Consider the following 19,704-nt stretch of genomic DNA (forward strand, 5'->3'; position numbering starts at 1 on the left):
AAAAAAAATCAAGAATTGGATGCTTCACCGACTGAGCCACCCAGGCGCCCCAATATATGACGTTTTTGAGCCCTTACTACCTGTGTCAGGCATAGAAAAGGAAGTGCGGTAGTTAGCAGTGTGGAAGTGTGATCTTTAGACTCAAACCACTTTGGGATTATATTCTAGTTCTTCCAATTATTAGCTGTGTGATTTGGGGCAAGGTACTTACCCTTTTTTAGCCTCTTTCCCTATCTGTCATGGGGATCATTACGGTAGGGCGGATTAGATGAGATAAGCCATGTGATTAGCTTAGTGCCTAGCAAATTGTAAGCACTTAATAAACGTTAACTTTATGACCAAGTTATTTATGTCATCTCATTTAAGTCTCCCAATCAACCTGATGTGACAGGTACTATTATGATTCCTCTTTTATAGGTGAGGAACTCGGGGTTCATAGACGTTAACTTGCCCCAAATCACAAGAATAGCAATTGTTTCAGCTGGACTTGGCCTCAAGTTAGCTGACTCCAGAGCTGTTAACCAACAAGCTGTACTCCTTCAATTACAAAGGGCTGACAAGTTGGAATTTGTCTACCACTCCTTAAGGGGTTCTTCACCCGGGCTGCAAATGGGAATCATCTGGAAAAAATCAGAACTGATTGCCTCTTGGGAGGTGGAGGTGGGTGTTTACAGGGAAGATGCATGAGGGGATTTTTAAATATCTTGATAAGGGTTTGTATTATACAGGTGTATGCACTTGTCAAAACTCATCAAATGGTACACTCACAATTTATGCATTTCATTATATGTGTTATCTAAAAAAAGAAACAAATATTGAACTCTAATTAATGATATGCCTGCAGAAGTGTTTAAGGGTGAAATGTGCAGATGTCTCCAACCTATTTTGAAATGTATCAAAAAAGAACATGAGTGGATAGAGAGATAGATCTGTCATAAAGCAATATAGCAAATGCTAATTGCAGAATTTGGGTGACACAGACTTTACTGCGTGTTCGAAAATGTTGGGAAAAGAAATTAGAATCAGTTGGGGAGCTTTTTAAAAATACTGAAGCCTGGGATCCCCTCAGAGTTTCAGAAACAAAGTAGTCTGGAATAGGGTCCAGGTATGGGTTTTTTAAAAAAAATCTTTCCAGGTGATTCTAAAGGGTCTTTAAAAGAACATAATGTATTCTGGGCTCTCAAAGCCAGTTCACAATAAGTGTCCCTGGGTCCCAAACTGAAAGTGTCCTGATGACATGTCAGACAACGGTAGGCCATCCTTCGTTCTCACGAATACATCTCTACTTCCTACACTCTGTCCCTAGCTTCAAACGTCTCCTCTAGCTGAAAGCAGCACTGGAGAGAATTGAAATAAACAGTGTCAGCTAAATTATAGGTGGAAGCCACCTCCCTCTCCCACCCACTGCCAGCCAACAGAATATTGTCCCCGGTTCTGCCCCCCACCCCAGGTCCCCACTTTGCAGCTCCTGGAGAGGCACACACTCATCTTTTGCCTGAGTGGTTGACCAGATAGCTAGAGCTAAATACACGGTATGGGATCATGGAAAAGAGAGCTCAAGGTTCCCTGGATTTTAGCTCCTGTCTTGTTGCTTCTTGTTTATCAGGAGTGGGTCTGGGATTGTGTTATCAAACAAGCATTATTTAGGTTTCTCCAAGGGGAGCAGAAGCTCCAGGATCTGCGTTTCAGCTTATGGGATCTCCTAGGGGGCACTTACCATGTATTTTTTGCCAACCCTACTTAGAGTTTCATCTTCTCTCTCTCTCTCCCTCTCTCTCTCTCTCCTTCTCTTTCTCTCCTTCTCTCTCTCTCTCTCTCTCTCTCTCTCTCCTTCTCTTTCTCTCCTTCTCTCTCTCTCTCTCTCTCTCTCTCTCTCGTTTTCTCTCTCCTGCCCTTCGTCCCTCTCCCTTATCCCTACTGGATTGCTGTAGAACTTTAATATCTCATATACAGGAAATAACTCATGCTATGAATGACCCATAAGTTAAAGTCACGTAGAAATGGTTCCTTCCACAATCAATGCTTTAGGGGTCACAGGCTACTGATTCAGCTGATTCAACATCTTTTTATCATTGATGTAGCTCATACAAGGGATTGTTTCTCCCCTGCATTTGGAAGGCATCTCCGCCAGGAGAAGCAGGGACTCCTTCATTAGACTGACATATGGCCAAAAGAAGGGTCATGTGAAATTTGTGTCAGACTATAGTGGAATCATTTTGGGAATTAGTGCAGTCACCAGTAGTTCAGACTGAGGGGAATGAAATTGGAGCCATATGCTAGATTAAGTTAAAATGGTTACTCCCGGAGTCTCCAAAATGCAGCTAGGTACATTGTTCCAATAGCCAAACCTACTAACTTGGCCTGGCCTGAAATGAAGTTGGGTAGAAAAATAAAATTGCTTTTAAAGGCTCTATTCTTTTTTTAAAAGATTATTTATTTATTTATTTGAGAGAGAAAGAGAGAGTATGAATGGGGAGAGGGGCAGAGGAAGAAGGAGAAGCAGATTTCCTGCTGAGCAGGGAGCTGATGCGGGACTGGATCCCAGGACCCTGGGATCATGACCTGAGCCGAAGGCAGATGCTTAGCCAACTGAGGCACCCAGATGCTCCTTAATGGCTCTATTCTATCTCCAAGCATCACATATTCTGTTAACATTCCTGGCAACCCAGATTCTCTCTATGGCTTGGGCCTGCCCTTCTCCAGAGCTATATTCTGGGTTATGGTTCTTTAAAATGTGATAGATATGCCACTTCTGGCACATAATTTTTTAAAATGAGCTTCCTAGATAAGCGTTTTAAAGGTTTATTTATTTATTTGAGAGAGAGAGCAGGGGAGAGGGACAGAGGGAGAGGGAGAGAGAGTCCCAAGCAGCCCGACATGGGGCTCGATCTCACGACCCCAAGATCATGACCTGAGCAGAAACCAAGGGTCGGATGCTTAACAGACTGTGCCACCCAGGCGCCCCAAGTGTTTCAAGTCTTAATAGTTACGTTTGCTTTGATGTGTTAGGAAAAACTGGCACATCAATCCTATTATTTCATCAATATTATTGCCTAGGATGAGGTTAATTTCTGTAGGCAAAAAGAAAAAAATGGTCATTTTAAACAAGTGTATGTGGAGATGGCAAAAATCATGAAGGCAATACTCAAATGACTAAAAATTAGTCTAAAAGACTGGTCTAGACTGGTAGTTTTCAATCCAGAGTTATTCCCCCATGCCAGGGGACATTTGACAGCGTCTGGAGACATTTTGCTTGTCACCACTTGTGGAGAGGGGTGCTACCAGCATCCAGCACCTACTAATAAACGTGCTATGTTGCACAGGAGAGTTCCCCCAGCCCCGCTGAAGAAAGAATTCTCCATCCCCAAACGTCAGCAGGGCCAAAGTCGAGAAAGCCTGCTATAGACCAGTGCTTCTCTGAAGCGCATATGAGTCACATGGGTATCTTGTGAAAGCACCGCTTCTGACTCAGGAAGTCTGAGGTGAGGTCTGAGATCCTGCATTTGTGACAAGCCTTCGATGATAGCCCATGCCGCTGTCCATGGACCGCACACTGAGTAACAAGGACCTGTAACTTCCCTCTTTATCCCTCTACCAGATCCTGCCTATCGAAAGTTCCAACCCTTCCAGGCTTTGCTTAAGGTTTGGATATTCTGAGAAACTACCAAGCAGTAATGGCTGAAAGAGATTAATGTGTTTCTTGCAGTTATCAGGACTGCTGGAGCCTTAAAACAAAAATTAACTTGGATAAGAATTTCAGGAGCTGAGCAAAGCCAGAGAGAGAGGTGTGTTTTGCTCTGGGATTCCTTCTGGGGGAATAGGCAGTGTTCTCAGTAAAAGCCAGGTGCCCCTAGGCTGTGTTTGGAGAAGCTGTCTTGCATATTTTCCCATGCCTGGTACCCAGCACTGGGCCTAGCTCAAAGCAGATGCCTAAAACATGTTTGTTGAACACATTGAGAAATTATCTGTAGGGGCGCCTGGGTGGCTCAGTCAATTGAGTGTCTGCCTTCAGCTCAGGTCATGATCCCAGGGTCCTGGGATCAAGTCCCACATCAGGCTCCCCGCTCAGCGGGGAGTCTACTCTCCTGCCCCTTCACCCTGCTCATGCGCTCTCTCTCTCAAATAAATAAAATCTTAAAAAAAGAAGTTATATATAGTCCTTTAGATAACTGCTGGAGCAGCAAAGCGAAGTATCTCCTAGGGCAGAACACTGTTGTCAGTCCCTTCGAGGCTAGAAAGACAAATGTCCTTCAGCAGCTTTCCATTTGAATGGGTAGCACTAAAATGGTTGCACCCTCCCAGAACGTTCTGCTGACCACCCCCACCCCCCGCCGCCCCGGGGTGGCAGCAAGATCACTGAATAGTTGTGTGTTTTCACTCTTCTTCATTCAAAGTAAAAAATCACTGAACTCTACCTCTGAAACTAACCTCACACTCTATGTTATTTAATTGAATTTAAATTAAAAAAAAGGAAATCTACAGAGCAGGGCGAGAGTGGTGCATCTGGGGGCAGGGGTGACACTTGTTCTTTTCTCAGAAAGGAAGCTTTGTGGTCAGGACTGAAGAGTTCAGCCCTAGGAGAAGGAACTGGGCTGAAGAAGGGAATCATCAGTAGTGTTGGGTGAATATGCTTCGCAGTGTAGCTCTTCCCACTACCTCTGATTCTTGGAAATGTGTACTAAGAGATAATGTGATTGGAGGTCGGCCAGTCCTGCCACTGTTCCACATGTTCCCTTTCATGGGCCCACCACAGAACCCGAAAGCACCCCTTTGAGGACTATCACCTTGGATAATGCCCGTTTTCTGAAGGTTCCTGTTAAGATATATGGATTACCAGGGTGCCTGGGTGGCTCAGTCGATTGGGCATCTGCCTCTTGGTTTTGGCTCAGGTTGTGATCTCAGGGTCCAGAGACTGAGCCCTGCATCAGGCTCTACACTAAGTGTGGAGTCGGCTTGAGATTCTCTCCCTCGCCCTCGCCCTCGCCCTCTGCCCTTCCCCCTGCTTCCACACACTCTTGCTCGGTTTCTCTCTCTCTCTCTCTCAAATAAATAAATAAAATCTTTAAAATATATGGATTACTATGTATAGAGACAGTAGATTGATTGGTTGCCTAGGGCTGGGGAGATTGGAGAGAAATGGGGAGTGGCTGCTAATAGGCACGAGGTTTCTTTTTGGAGTGATAAAAATGTCCTGAAATGGATTATGGTGCTGGTTGCACAACTCCGGAAACATACGAAAACCCATTGAGCTGTACACTTTAAATGAGTGAATTATATAGCATGTGAGTTATATCTCCATAGAGCTATTATAAAAACATATAGAGGCACTTGGGTGGCTCAGTCGGTTAAACATCCTACTCTTGGTTTCAGATCAGGTCATGATCTCAGGGTCCTGAGATCCAGCCCCACGTTGGGCTCTATGCTCAGCAGGAGTGGGCTTGAGATTCTTTCCTTCTTCCTCTGCTCCCTCCCCCTGCTTGTGCTCTCTCTCTCTCTCTCTCTCTAAAATAAATAAATAAATAAATAGATAGATAAATAAATAGATAAATAAATAAATAAAATCTTAAAAACCATAAAAACAAAAGTAAAAATAAATATATGGATTAATTCAAGAGCTAACCGGAGAAACCCCGGAGTACCACATGGGAGGAGAAAAGAGATGGTCCCACCAACAGGGAAAGAAACATTGAAACAAGAAATACAGGGCAGGAATTGGGAATTTTCCTTAATTTTTCAACTCCCCACAAACCCGTTTCTGCTCTTTTGGAATCCAACTGCCAATGATCCCAACTGTTATCAAGTTGTTCAACATTAGATTCATTGCTTGGAAAAACAGCCAGGAAATATTTGGATGCCATGAACAAAGAGAGCCAGGTCCCCTAAGATAAAATATCCATGGCATCATTAATAAAGCATACGGTTTGGCACTCTCCCTAAGGTTCTGGAAGCTCTTTAAATTAGAACAAGCCACTGGGATCATTGTTGCTTTCTACAAAGAGCTGTAAGACCTGAGGCCTGAGAAAAATGGCTTTCTTTTACATTGAAATGGAGACTCTGGTTTTGGAAGAGGTGATGTGAAAACCACAATTATCTCATATAGCCTTGTGGCCAAAGGCTCCAAAGCCACAGAGGGAGAACCTTTGTCTCTCCACATGTGGCTTTCCATGAACCCACTGTAATTTCGGTAGTTTGGTACGGCTCAATTGGAGCATAAGTGGTAGGGCTACTTCAACAAATCTATTAAAAAAAACAGAAGTGGCAGGGCCTAGGATCTGGAACCCCTGTTCCCAGGGCTGAGCTCATGCTCGCTGAACATCCAAGTGGTACAGTTTCAAACATAGTAAAGACATCTTCGCTGGCCCTCCAACTTGTGGTTTGAAATGCTTTTTGGGAGGAAAAATGGCATATTTAACTATTGTCCGTGTTTGTATCTTGCTGTGAACGAAGGCTCTAAGGAGTGGGGCATGATGGTTTGGCTAACTTGGGAAAAAATGGCCCACCATTGGGGGATGGGGCCACCAGCTAGGAGGTTGGGACTAATGAAACAAACTGGCCTTTTTTTTTAAGACTTTATTTATTCATTTGAGAGAGAGAGAGCATGAGCGGGGGTGGTGGGGGAGGGAGGAACAGGCTCCCCCCCCTGAGCAGGGAGACTGATGCAAGACTCGATCCCAGAACCCTGGGATCATGACCGGAACCAAAGGCAGATGCTTAACTGACTGAGCCACCCAGGTGCCCCAAACTGGTCTTTTTTTTTCAGTTTTGTTCTAGGCTTCTCCTGTCTGCAACTATCACCAGCAAGTCCTGGGCTTGCAAATATAAATTGAGATGGGGCTGTCACTGGGACCCAGAATTGTGAATTGGCCCCAAAGGGCCACTGACTACCCTACTGCTCAGCACATCGTTTGTGATTTGTCACTCTCTTGGGTGCTATTAGTGCCAGAGAAACCGAGGACAAAGGAAATTCTACCGGAAGACAAAGAGAATAGGTACTCAGTAGAGTACCGAATACATATGTATTTCAGAATGAGCAATTCTACTGGATGCCAATTGGAGCTAGTCCAGCATTTGGCCAGTGACTGACCCTGGTTGCAAAAAAAACAAAGCAAACAAAAAAAAAACAAAAACAAAACAACCCCAATTTTCAAGAAAGCATTGCGGAAACTTCTCTGAACTCATCTCATTCTTTAGAGAACAGTGGGTTATTTATAAGGCATAATGATATCCTGCAATGCTCCCTTTCCTGCTAAGAAGAGATTTTATCATCTCCCCAGATTTCACACCAGGGTTCGTCTCACTTGGCTCTGTTTTCCTTGTGTCTGCAGATCTCAAATTGTCACGGAACATCTTGTCAGGGAAAGGCCAGATGGGCAGGCAGGGACGTGATCCAGGCACCACCCCCCCAGCCCTCTGCCCCTGGGAAATAAAGTGCTCGACCTATCTCCACTCCCTCAGGGCACTGGGGAGTGAGGGGGCCAGACAGTGACGCACGAGAGGGTACCTCCAACTGAGCTTAGAGCTGCAAAAACCAGGGCCAGATGAGCATTTTTGGAGATTAAGGAGCAGGAAATTCAGATTTCCATGTTGTAGGTTCACATGATGAAATCTGATACCACCCCCTCCCCTGCTCTGGAAATGAACTCAGTCCTCTCCTTGAATCTGGGGTCCCCGAGCCCCAGAAACTCAAAATGCACTTTTGGTTCATGATACATGGTCTAAGTGCTTGCAGTGCACAGGCATGGATCATGATATGTGGTCTACGTGCTCAAAATGAGGGGCATTCTCACTGAGTTTATATTTTGATTCCCGAGAAATGTTCTTCTCTGGCAATTTTGTGGTAAAGAGATTTTAGACGAAGTCATTCCAGAATCATCTTGGCATCCTCAGCACCTAGTGCAGTGTTCCATAGGTGGTGCTCAGTAAATGTCTTCTTAAAGAGTAAGCCTGATACCTGACGTTAACCTGTCCTTGTCACTTTGGAATTTGAGCATTAGGGCCTCTGGTCTCTTGACCCCCTTAGGCAGATGCTCTCCCTTCTGTGGCCTATGTCTGCCCTGTGGATTGACTATGCCCTAGGAGCCGAGACAATGTCTACATAAAGCATTCAGGGAAGATGGAAGCATTGTTAGCCAAGTAACCATGCCTTGGATTCTTCTGTGAGCTTATCTGGGGTGAGATCTAATTGGCTTCCTCTTCTTGGCCTTGGCCTTTAGATTCTTGACTTTGACCCACAGCTGGACTGATAACTTTCTATAGTCTTATTAGCTTTCCTGATTACTCTGTCTCTTTCCGGACCCATGATGAGAACATCAGTCCACAGATGTCAGGGGGAAGAGGCTTGGCTCTTACTGTATAGTTGCTTTACTAGTGATAAGTCAGAGTATAGTTCTGGGTTGAAGAATTCCAAACCAACTAACTTTCCTAAGAAAGTTAGGATTCCAAACCAACTAACTTGTTGCTCCTAAGAAAAGGAGCAATGAGAAAGCAAGGTCAGGTTATCAAGGCTGAGGTTGAGATCCACAGGCCAGGATCTGAAAGTAAAATAGAGACAACACGCTGGCTTACATTTGGTGATGAAGATTCCTATTGTGACTATGCTAACGATGCATTCAACCAATGGTTCTCAACCAAAAGCAATTTTGCGAAAGGACATTTAACATCCACGAATATTTGTAATTGTCTTAACTGTGGGGATGCTGCTGTCACCTAGTGGGTGGTGACCAGAGATACTGATAAACATCCTACAATGCACAGGACGGCCCCCACAGAGAATTATCCAATGCAAAACGTCAGTAGTGCCAATGTTGAATTAAAGACAGATACAAATTATAGATCGCAACTATATAAAATATACAGATGAAAAAGACTGGAAGGATACACATCACAGTTATAATGGAGAGTGTCTGGGTGGCAGGATTAGGCATCTTTTTTTTTCTCTTTCTCTGGTTTGCAAATTTTCTCATATAACCAACCATATTGCCTTCAGTTTAAATTAATTTTCACCTAAATACTATACGAACATATTCCACTGGTAGAGTATTATAGTACTGCAGACTAAAGACCTCTTTGACCAACCCGGCTTCTCCCACCTCAGTCCCTTTCCCAGAGGTAACCGGTTTGCTGATGTAGACCTTTCAGAGCTCTATCTGCACGTTTGCACATAGATTATGTGCATCTACAGAAAACATATGTTATCTCATTATTTTTACAGCTTCATAGTATTTTGCAGTTTATCTGTGGACATGAGGTTGCTTCTGATCCGGGGCTATCAAAACAAATGCTGCGTTGTTCATGCTTCCTTGAACATGCTTGCCAGACTTTTCCAAAAGTAGGTATGGGAATGAAAATTTCTGGGCTATGGAAAACACACATCTAAAATTTGATCCCAGCTCAGTGGGGAGTCTGCTTCTCCCCCTCCTTCTGCTGCTCGCCCTGCTTCCTTCCCCTCTCTCTCTCTCTCTCAAATAAATAAATAAAATCTTTTTAAAAATTAAAAAAAAAATTTTTATCACCTACTACCAATTGCCCTCCAAAGAGCCCACATATTTAATTTTCTGACACCCTCACCCATACTTGATAACTTACTTTGTTTTTCACATTTGCCACTCAGATGGTTGCGAAACTGTATCTTGCTTTTGTTTTAATATGCATTTCCCTTGTTACGGATGAGGTTGAGCACCTCTCCATATATTTGTCGAACTCGTTGCATATTCTCTTCTGTGAACAGTGGTGTCCACATCCCTTGCTGACTTTTGTATTACAAGACCCTTCCAATAGTTTTTAAGAAAAAAAGAGAGCAGGGTTCGCTTTTGTAAAAACACAGAAGTCAGCCAACCCAGCATCTTCTCTGTCCTTTCTACCTAAGATAGAGCCTGAATCCCACCCAGGCCAAGATAACCCTGTCTTGCTGTTTCTGAGAACCCAAGAAAGCAACTCTATTAGGAAACACATTACCCGGGCCCGTTCTCACCACTGCTCCCCATTGCCCTGCACTGTGAGCCTTTGCTATGCCAGCATCTTAACACTGAGTAGCCAGCGGGTACTGCCAGTCAGATTCACTCCAGGCAAATACAAATCTGATATGTGATGAGGCATAAAGAACCATGAAAGGCAGCGTGTGAACTGAATGGTATCTGCTGTCCGTGCAAATGGCAATTAGGACCATTAAATTTCAGTTAATCTTCATTAAGAACATCTGTTGTCTAGCCCACATGAGGAAACCAAAGATGGGGTTGGGTAATTGTGACCACTGCAAATAAGCAGTTGTATCAACTAGTTTCCCACCCCACAGGCATAAACTGAAAGAACTGTGGCAAGGAAAATGCATAATATGTGATATGTAGTGGCTAAAGAATAAAACTAGAGAGAAGGCTTCTTCAAGACTCTTGGGCATTATTCGAAACCGGGGTACCTGGAAGCCATGCCCCTTTGTGGTGAAGAACTTGATTGATTTCATCCTGGTGAATTTCAGGATCAGAAGAAGGGGCCCCAAAGACCCAACCAGAACTGGCCTTTGGTCAAGTTGGGCCTTACCCAGTCTGGTCTTTCTGCTCCCCTCTGTCTATTTTGGTTGCTCCATCCCACACACCCTCCTACTCTGTCTCCTTGGGGCCCTACTCTCTGCTGGGGGACTGTCGATATTAAGCACTTCAAATCCCTGCTACCAACATGTTGCTTGCTTGCCATCCTTCTGCCTCACAAGTGGAAGACATTTTCTACCTCATGACTCTCCCAGTTGCCTTGTGTCCGTGGTGGAGTGAACTGTTATCACCAGTTTCAGAAGAAGTGTTAGGGGAAGGGTAGGGACTTTGGGACCTTTGTCTGAGTTTAGGTAGGTTAAACTCTTTCTGACCATCGACTGCCATGTTGATGGTTTTCTTTTTGAAGTGAGTGGGGGTCAGGTATCTCACCTTGGTAGGCTGACCACAGTTGTAATTCTGCATTTGTTTGGGTGATTATTTTACCAATATCAGTCTCCCCTGATAGTCTGTAAGTAACAAGGGAGCAGGAACCAGGCCTATTTTTGTTCATCACTGTATCCCCAGCACCTAACACAGTATCTGCCACGTAAGTGTGAAATAGAATTTGTTGACTAAAAACACAAACAGTTGTGGCTCTGATGTTCTTAGAATGAGAGACAGCCAGGTGTTCAGGCAGGCGGGTGGGGAGAGGCATTTGGGAGGGGTAGGGCCTCTCGCTACCTCTCTACTGTCACCCCAGGGAGACATCTCGCCCTGGGAGTCCACAATTCACCTTTGTGAAAAGCTGTCCCCAGCTTCAGCCATCCTCTGAATCTACCTACAGTGCTCTCATTGAGGAAGGTTGGCAATGATTGAGAATGAAGCTTGCCTTTGATAGTTAACTATTTCTTGTGCTCTCTAAGCCACTGTCTTCTCCAGGACTGATGCTCGTCAGCAGGCACAGGCCCATCTTGCTCCTTGGGGCCTAGGGCTAAAACTGTGCCAGCAAGCTGTGGAGCTGGGATGATGGTGGGCAACCAAACAGCTCAGGTACTGTATTTCCACCGAATTTGAAAAGAGGACATACTGGCGCATTTCTTGAATCCTCACTGCTGCAGGAATTGGCCAATATATCTCTCTCTTGCCTCTCAAAGAGAATTGACATGGAAGGCAAGGATGGAGGATGTGGCAAAGATGCTGGAAATGGAGCAAAGATAGTGTGTTGTGAACAAACTTTGACTCAAGCCTTGATTCAAGAGAATTCTTATGAACAGAACTAGTGAGTCTTTCTCCACCTCTTCTCACCATCCCATTTAATCTCTTCAAACCCTGCTCTTTTCCCATGATCCTTCTCTTGACGTCTTATCTATTGCCCAGAATTCATGCAAGGTCTTAATACCTCTGTTCCTCAACAGCAAAAATAAGAGTTTAGCTGAATCCCCAGCCTGTCCTATGTGACCCAGGATCTTGATGCAGAAATGAAGGGCAAGCTGGATGTATGAGTACATTTTCTGTATCAGCTCCTCAGTTGCTAACTGGAATAGCTGTTGTTCATAAAACCCAGAGATTTCCAGGGAGACCATTGCTAATCCCATAACCTCAAGACACAGATAGAGCAGTTGGCTTGAGTATCACTAATTTCATTTCCATGCTTATGTTTGCCATCATTCATTCAGGGAAAAGAGCAAGTCAGCTATGATAAGGGTAAACTGTGGATTAGCATTGCATATCATAGCTGTAAATTTTACTGTAAATGAAATGCACAGATGATTTAAAACTAGTTACAGAAGAAACAAGAAGGGACAGTGAGCCTTTGACGGAAAATAACTTTGTTATTTGCTTAGTTGGGTATTTGGGATTTGTTTATTTTTCTCATTTTATAAGGAGATAGTTCCCAATAGGCCTGAGGATTGGATTTATGATAACAGTTAAGGAGCTTAGGTGAAATTAATAAAACCAAACTTCAAAATATGTTGAAATGAAAGTTAAGAGTTTGAAGTCTAGCTGTTTTTTTAAAGATTTATTTATTTATTATTAGAGAGAGAGATAGCACGAGCAAGGGGAGGGGCTGAGTGAGAGGGAGAATCTCAAGAAGACTCCCTGCTGAGCCACGGAGTCCGATGCAGGGCTCCACTTCACAACTCTGAGATCATGACATGAGCGTCTGACAAGAGTCAGATGCTTAACCGACTGAGCCACCCAGGCGCCCTTGAAGTCTAGCTCTTTTAAAGATACTGACAATTTCCCTTTAGAAAGCAGTCTTTCCAACTCAGAATATCTCAGAGACACAAAGCTCATTGCTTTTTAGTGTCTTTTGAAAATGCACACACATAACATATTCATCCATCATCATTTTTATGTGAGTCAAGCAATCGAAAAGTATAAAGAGAATATGTGAAAGTCCTTTCTCCTCCTCTCCAGTTACTCTTTCTCAGTGCAGAGGTGACCACTCTTAAGTGTCCAATGTGTATTCTTCTAGCCCTTTCTAAAGACATTTATATCAGTGGTTCTCAACCAGAGCAATTTTGTCTTTCAGGGGAGCATTTGGCAATGCCTGGAAGCATTTTGGTTGTCATAGCTGGGGGTGGGATGTTACTGTCACCTAGTGGGTAGAAGCCAGGAATGTTGCTAAACTTCCCGCAGTGCGCAGGACAGCTCCTCCAAGAAAAACAAAACAAAACAAAACAAAACAACCCCACAATCATCTGGGACCCCTGGGTGGCTAGTGGGTTGAGCATCAGACTTTTGGTTTCAGCTCAGGTCATGATCTCATGGTTGTGGGATCGAGCCCTACACTGGGCTCTGCGCTCAGTGTGGAGTCGGCTTCAGATTCCCTCTCTCATCCTCTGCCCCTCCCCACTCGCACACTCACACGCTCTCACTCTCTCTAAAATGAATAAATAAAATCTAAAAAAAACCCACAAAAAATAATCATCTGACACCAAATGACAATAGTACCAAGGTTGAGAAACCTTGATTTACACATAGAGATGGAGGTAGATATAAATATATCTATTCTTAAATAAGATCACATAATCTCCATTTGTCCACAATCTGCTTTTGCACCATTTGGAGCTCTTTCTATGTGGGTATATACATTCCCACTGCATTCCTTTTCAACAGTTGCATGGTATTTTCTAGTATGGATATATTGTAGCTCATGAAATAGTCCTCTATTGGTGGATATTTAGGTTGCCTCCAATTTTTGCAGTTACATACAATACTGTAATAAGCATCTTTGTACATATATCATTAGATTCCTAGAAGGATAATAACTGGGTCATTGATTATATGTATTTTCTTTTGATACATTCGGCCAATTGTTCGTACCCAAAAGGCTTTATAAATGTTTACTTCCATCGACAGTGTTTAAGAGTGCTGTTTTCTTATGCTTTCTGCAACATTTTCATCAGTCTTTTAGATTTTTGCTAGTCTGGTGGGTAAAAATAATATATAATTGCTGCTTTAATTTGCATTGCCCTGCGAATATAGAGATTGAGTGAGTGAGAATTTTGGCCATTTGAAATTAATTAATTAATTAATCAATTAATTGCCTGTTTGTTTACTTTGCCCATTTTCCTATTGGATGCTTTGTTCTTTTTAAAAAACATTGATATATCTTAGAAGGTAATCCTTTGTTGAATATGAAGCCGGTATTCTCAGGCTTATAACTTGTATTTATTTATTTGATTTATTTATCACTTCTTTTTTTGTAAAATGTTAAATTAAAAGCCTCTAATTTTGGCATAATCAAATTTATTACTCTTTTACTTTGTGGCTTCTGTGTTTTAGATCTTGTTGAAGAAGGCCTTCCTTACTTGAAGATGATCAAAGCATTCTTCTCTATTTCTTCAAACATTCTTATTGTTTTTTCCTTTTATGTTCATCTCTATGTTTTGTGTTTGCTGTGAGCTATAGGGAAGTGTCTACCTTTTTTCGAAAGAGATAGGCAAGTCTCATCCCAATTTATAAAATAATTAATTATTTCTCCACTGATTGGAAGTGCCATTTTGACTCTCGATTCATCTATGAACTCGGTTTCATGGATTTATTTCTGCCTGTTCCTGGCATAATACTACCCTGTTTTAAATACTACAGTTTATTTTGATGTCTGAAGTTGTAAATCTCCGCTGGGGATTTTTTTCCCCCAAGATATCATGCATTATTCTTATACATTTTTCTTCCATATGAACTTTAGAAACAGATTGTCAATTTTCATAAAAGTGCTACTGAGATTTTTATTTGGACTGCCTTGAATTGCGTATCTAAGTTTGAGGAGAAATGACATCTTTAAAATATTTTGAAAATGAAAATATCTTTTATTTTCTTCAATAAAGACTTGTATAGTTTTTACCAACTAGGTCCAAGACATTTTTTATAGATTTATCTCTAGATATCTTATCATTTTTCTTGCTCTTGTGAATAGAATAGTTTTTCTTCTAAACTTTTTAATAATTGGCTATTGCTAGAGTATAAGAAAACTATTATTTTGTATGTTGATCTTGTATGTGGCCATCTTGCTAAACTATCTTACTGGAGCACATGGATTTTTGTTCATTTTCTGCAATTTTCTGAATAGATAATCTTCAGTGGCAGGATTGTGGCCAATGAGGTTTATCTGAGGCACAATTATTGCTAATTGAAAATAGTGATCATTTTCTCTTCTATTTTGCAAAATTTATACCTCATTTTTTGTTCTTATTGCAAGTTCATTACTTTATAAGGCTACATGTTTAAAAGTTCCTTCCTATGGTGAGTCAAAATCTGTTCCGAACATTTTTTTGTCCAGTAGTTCCAGTTCAGTCTTCTAGAGCTAAACAGAATAAGGCAAATCATTCTTCTGCAGGATAAGACTTCGAATATTTAAATATGTTTATCATGTCCCCCATATCTTCCGTTCTCCAGGATAAGCACCTCTATTATCTTTAATATATGTATACTTTTCCCATTCTGAGTCATGTTTCTCCAAATGCACTCTATTTTCTCGATGTTCCTCTCAAAACATGGTGCCCAGAGTGGAAGAGAGTTCAGATATTGTCTGACCATTGCAGAGTTCATATAGAGAAACTAATTTTACTAATTTGCACACAACGTTCCTCTCAATGTCTTGTAAGATTTCAGTGTTAGAGCTACCTGGTTTTAACATACTATTTTTTTTGCAATGGAATTTTTTTTTTATTTGAGAGAGAGCATGAGCATGGGGAGAGGCAGAGGGAGAAGCAGACTCCCCGCTGAGCAGGGAGCCCAACGTGGGGCTCAATCCCAGGACCCCGGGATCATGACCCGAGCCGAAGGCAGGTGCTTGACCAACTGAGCCACCCAGGTGCCCCTGCGATGGAATTCTTTTGCAAATGAAATCTTAGCCAGAATCCTAATTCTTTTTTTTTTCTTTCTTTTTTTTTTTCTTTCAGAATCCTAATTTTTAAAATACTGAAGAGTGGAGTTTCTCTTGTTGAAATGAAAGGAGGGTGGGAGGTTACAGAACATTCATGTCAACTTCCTTCTTGTTCCCCAAGGTAGCCCAAAAAGCATCCCAAGGATCTGAAGAGCATAGTTTGGAAACCATGAATTGAGTCCGATTTCTTCAGAGGACAATGTGGCCCAGAGAGGCAAAGCAACTAACTAAGGTCACACAGTGACTTAGCGAAATAGAACTAAACTTGGGTCTCTTAACTCCCATTCCAGAAATCTTTTCACTGTGTCACTCTATTCCTCACTATTAACTCTCACACCTTAATGACTCCTATTAGCCTTGGGATCAACTAAAATCCTAGGGCTGCTGTTACTATCCATCTTGCTCCATCATATACAGTTGATTTTTGGAAATCAAAATGTGGAACTCTACATTTATTAAGTGTATTAAATATAATCTCTCCTGGAACCCAAAGGGACATTAGAAATCTTTGCTTTTTGGCACATAAGTCCTGCCCTTTAAAAAACTTTCTAAAATTTTTTTTTTAATTTTGTTTTCAAGTGATCTCTACACCCAACAAAGTGCTTGAGCTCATGACCCCAGAGCAAGAGTCGTGTGCTCCACCCACTGAGCCGGCCAGGTGCCCCAAAAAACTCCCTGAAATCTTGATTCTGTCGTTTAACATCAATCGATTTCTTTTGGTAGGGCTGTTCAAGTAAAGCTACAATTCGTTACACTCACATTACACCCCCAGTTCTTCAATTTGCCAACAAATGTATAGTCAAGACCTAACTTCAAAAACTTCAGACTTATATTTTATGGCATTTCTGCTCCTTTATCTGGAGAACTCCTACTCATCTATTGAGACCCATTTCTTTTTTTTTTTCTTTTTTGAGACCCATTTCTAATGTCACTTCCTCTGTGAAGTGTTGCTATGCTCTCATTCTTCTTCTTTGGAGAATTGATGGGTCCCATGTTTATAACACTAGAATTTCAATGACTAACATACTTTACAATTTTATGAATTCCGGAAGGGTCTTATGTATTATCTGCATCTCCAGACCTTGAACCTGGGATGTCAGGTGGACTACAGTGACTGCCTACTGAGAAGGAGTGCACGTTGGGGAGGAACTCAGCGCTAGCGTCTTGTGAGGGGTTAATGATTACTGCCATGGGCTCAGGAAGGAAGTATTTTGCCAACCCTGGCCCAGGGCATAGTCAGTACACAAAATATGTTTTTTAGACTATATTTTTATATCCCCCACAGATGTCTAGAAGTTTTATCAAAAGAAAAGGTAGCTGGGCATGGCTTGTGCTGACCCTTATTTGTGTCTAGCGATCCTAATTTCTCTTGAGTGCTCGCAAACAGTATTCTAATAGTCCTTTTGCAGTATTTTTCTGGGTATCAGCATCAAGTTAATTACTGGTTTATATTTTCTGAGATATACTTCTTTCCCTTTTCAAAAAGTAGGACAACATTTCCTTGTCTTTAGCCTTCTGGCGCCTCTTCCATTTTCCAAGAACTTTCCAGGTGGTGGTGACTCACTTGGAGAAAATGGCCCCATTCACTCGGACCTTTCAACAGCATTGTTTGTCATGGTCAGGGGCCATGACTAGGAGAGCTGTTTCTTGGAAAAAGTATATTTGAATTGGGCAAATCAGAGACTGAAGTCAGGATGGCCAATAAATGTGTTATTGACAGAGGCCTGGCCTAGAAAGACAGCCAAGTCTAAGGAGGCAGTTTTCTCTGAACCATGGCCCAGCAAGCATTTCAGATGGCTCTCCCTGTCTCTCTTCCCTTCCCCTTCTCTTGGCTCCATGCTCTCCTCTTGCTGTAGTTTGTCTACTCTGAGCTGAATTTGGATGGCTGAAGCATAACCTCAGCACAAAAATGACCAGAAGAATGCACATCTGCCCTTGAGTTCCGGATGAGGGCCTAGGTCAGTAACTGTTAATGACAGAGATAATAAGCAAAACAGGAAGCAATTTCAAGAAATTGAAGATATTAGGTTAATAACAGATGTACTTGAAGCTGTACGTATGTGAAAAAGAGAGATCAGCTATGGAGACACACACACGAATACAGCAAAATGGCGATTTGTTGGAATGCTAAAAAAGGAAGTGTTCTGTGAACCTACTAGATGCCCAGTCCTGCGCCAGCCTGGGAGGGTGCAAAGGCACGATCCTAAAGATGTTGCAATAATTAAAACAATTTTTCCACCTTGATAGGGGAATAACAAATAGCCAGGGTCTGATGTTCAGTTGGTTTTTTTTTCCAAACCTTTGCTTGAACAAAATTTGGAACCAAAGTATAAGTGAATTTTTGAAAAGGCTAACCTTCAGTGACCGGGAAATGAAATTCATCCAAACGCTCTGTTCCAACCATCTATTAAATGACCCTTGATCTACTGTAAATGTGGAGAAAATGAGATTCAAGTGACCATAGCTTGTCTCCCACACTCCACTTAGAGCTTACTTTGTAGAGGCTGCAACAAGCCTGGTTTTCGTTGGGACGGGGAAGTGTCACCATGCAGGTTCCGTCCAGCTAAGGTTCTTGTCCCCTCGATGTGGATCTTACCACTTATCTGGGTAAGAGGGAGAGTGAGAAGTAGGCCCCCAGCCCTCCAAGGGGTTGTCCTGTTGCTGTAAACCATTGAAAGCCTGACTCGTGATCCCAGTAGCCCATGCAAGGGACAAATGTAAACAGGGGCTGCTTTGCTCTCAGTGGAAAGGTTTGAGTTGAGCTCCTTCCAGGCGATCACACTGGCTGCCATTTTATACAGTCTATTTCTGTCTTCCTGTACACATCCCTCAATTTGCATTCCTTTTTAAACTTGCCACTAGTCCTGCCTCTCTGTGTGGGAGGTGGAATGGATTTGAAGAGGGAAAAAAAGAAAGAGCTTTTTGTGAGGAGGGGGAGAATACAGAACTTTCACTAGCTGTTCCTCCTGGGTGTCTTCAGAGAAGCATTTTGTCTCCCGGCCTCCTTGAGGGTTGTCACAGAAGCTCTCTTTCTCACAGGAATCATCCTAATTTCTTTGTGTATTTGACTTTTAGCTGTGTTTGAACCAATTTGGCACTTGGTGCTTGGCATAATGGAAAGATGAACTAAAAGAAAGTGGAAATGGAACGTTAAAGATGGTTTACATGAAGAGAGTGATTTGAAGGGCCCGTCAAAGGCTCTCAGATATCCTTTACCAAATGTTTAGGGATAGGAGATGTCTACTATTAGGGCTTTATTCCTGAGGGTTCAGTTATAGTCCTCTCTAGGCATTACCTACAACCCTGGCAGGATGCAGATTAAGCTATGAATACTCTAGCATCTAGAAATTCGTTTTCAGAAATGTGCAACCAACTCATCCTTTCCCAGCAACCAGTTGGATAGGTTGCCAATATATTGGACTTGGATTATTTCCCCCATTCTTAAGGGAAACTAATTTAATTGTGTAAGTTTTCAATCTTAACAGGCTCAAAAAACAATTGCTATGAGTTAAAACTTGGAACTGTGAGGCAATTTAGCTGATTGTATAAACAGGGTCCCAAAGTCAATTTTTCAGACCATTAAATGTAGGTCAGAGGCAAGAAGAGAATTAAATTGTGACAGAAGGAACTCAACCAAGGATTTTCCACGAGACTGACAGCTCCTCGAGGACAAAAGCTGTATCTTATTCTTTGTTACCTAACGGTTACCATGGTGGCTAAATTCTCATAAGCATTCAGTGAATCTTATTGAACAAGCGATTGAATTGAAAAGAACTTTTTGACTAAAAATCGATCCTGGAATGCATTACCAAGTCATGTTAGGGAGTCCTTTGTTGCACAGCTTTTATA

The 19,704-nt window shown here is 42.2% G+C and overlaps 1 protein-coding gene and 1 pseudogene across 1 annotated transcript in view; both read left to right on the top strand.

Moving 5' to 3' along the window:
* Positions 1-19,704, top strand: part of DCX (doublecortin) — a 73,512-nt gene that overhangs the window by 35,924 nt on the left and 17,884 nt on the right. The window lies entirely within an intron of this gene.
* On the top strand, positions 15,043-15,168 carry LOC121103916 (annotated as a pseudogene).

Source organism: Ursus maritimus (assembly GCF_017311325.1).
Source record: "Ursus maritimus isolate PB19 chromosome X unlocalized genomic scaffold, ASM1731132v1 scaffold_X1, whole genome shotgun sequence".
Lineage (NCBI taxonomy): Eukaryota > Metazoa > Chordata > Mammalia > Carnivora > Ursidae > Ursus > Ursus maritimus.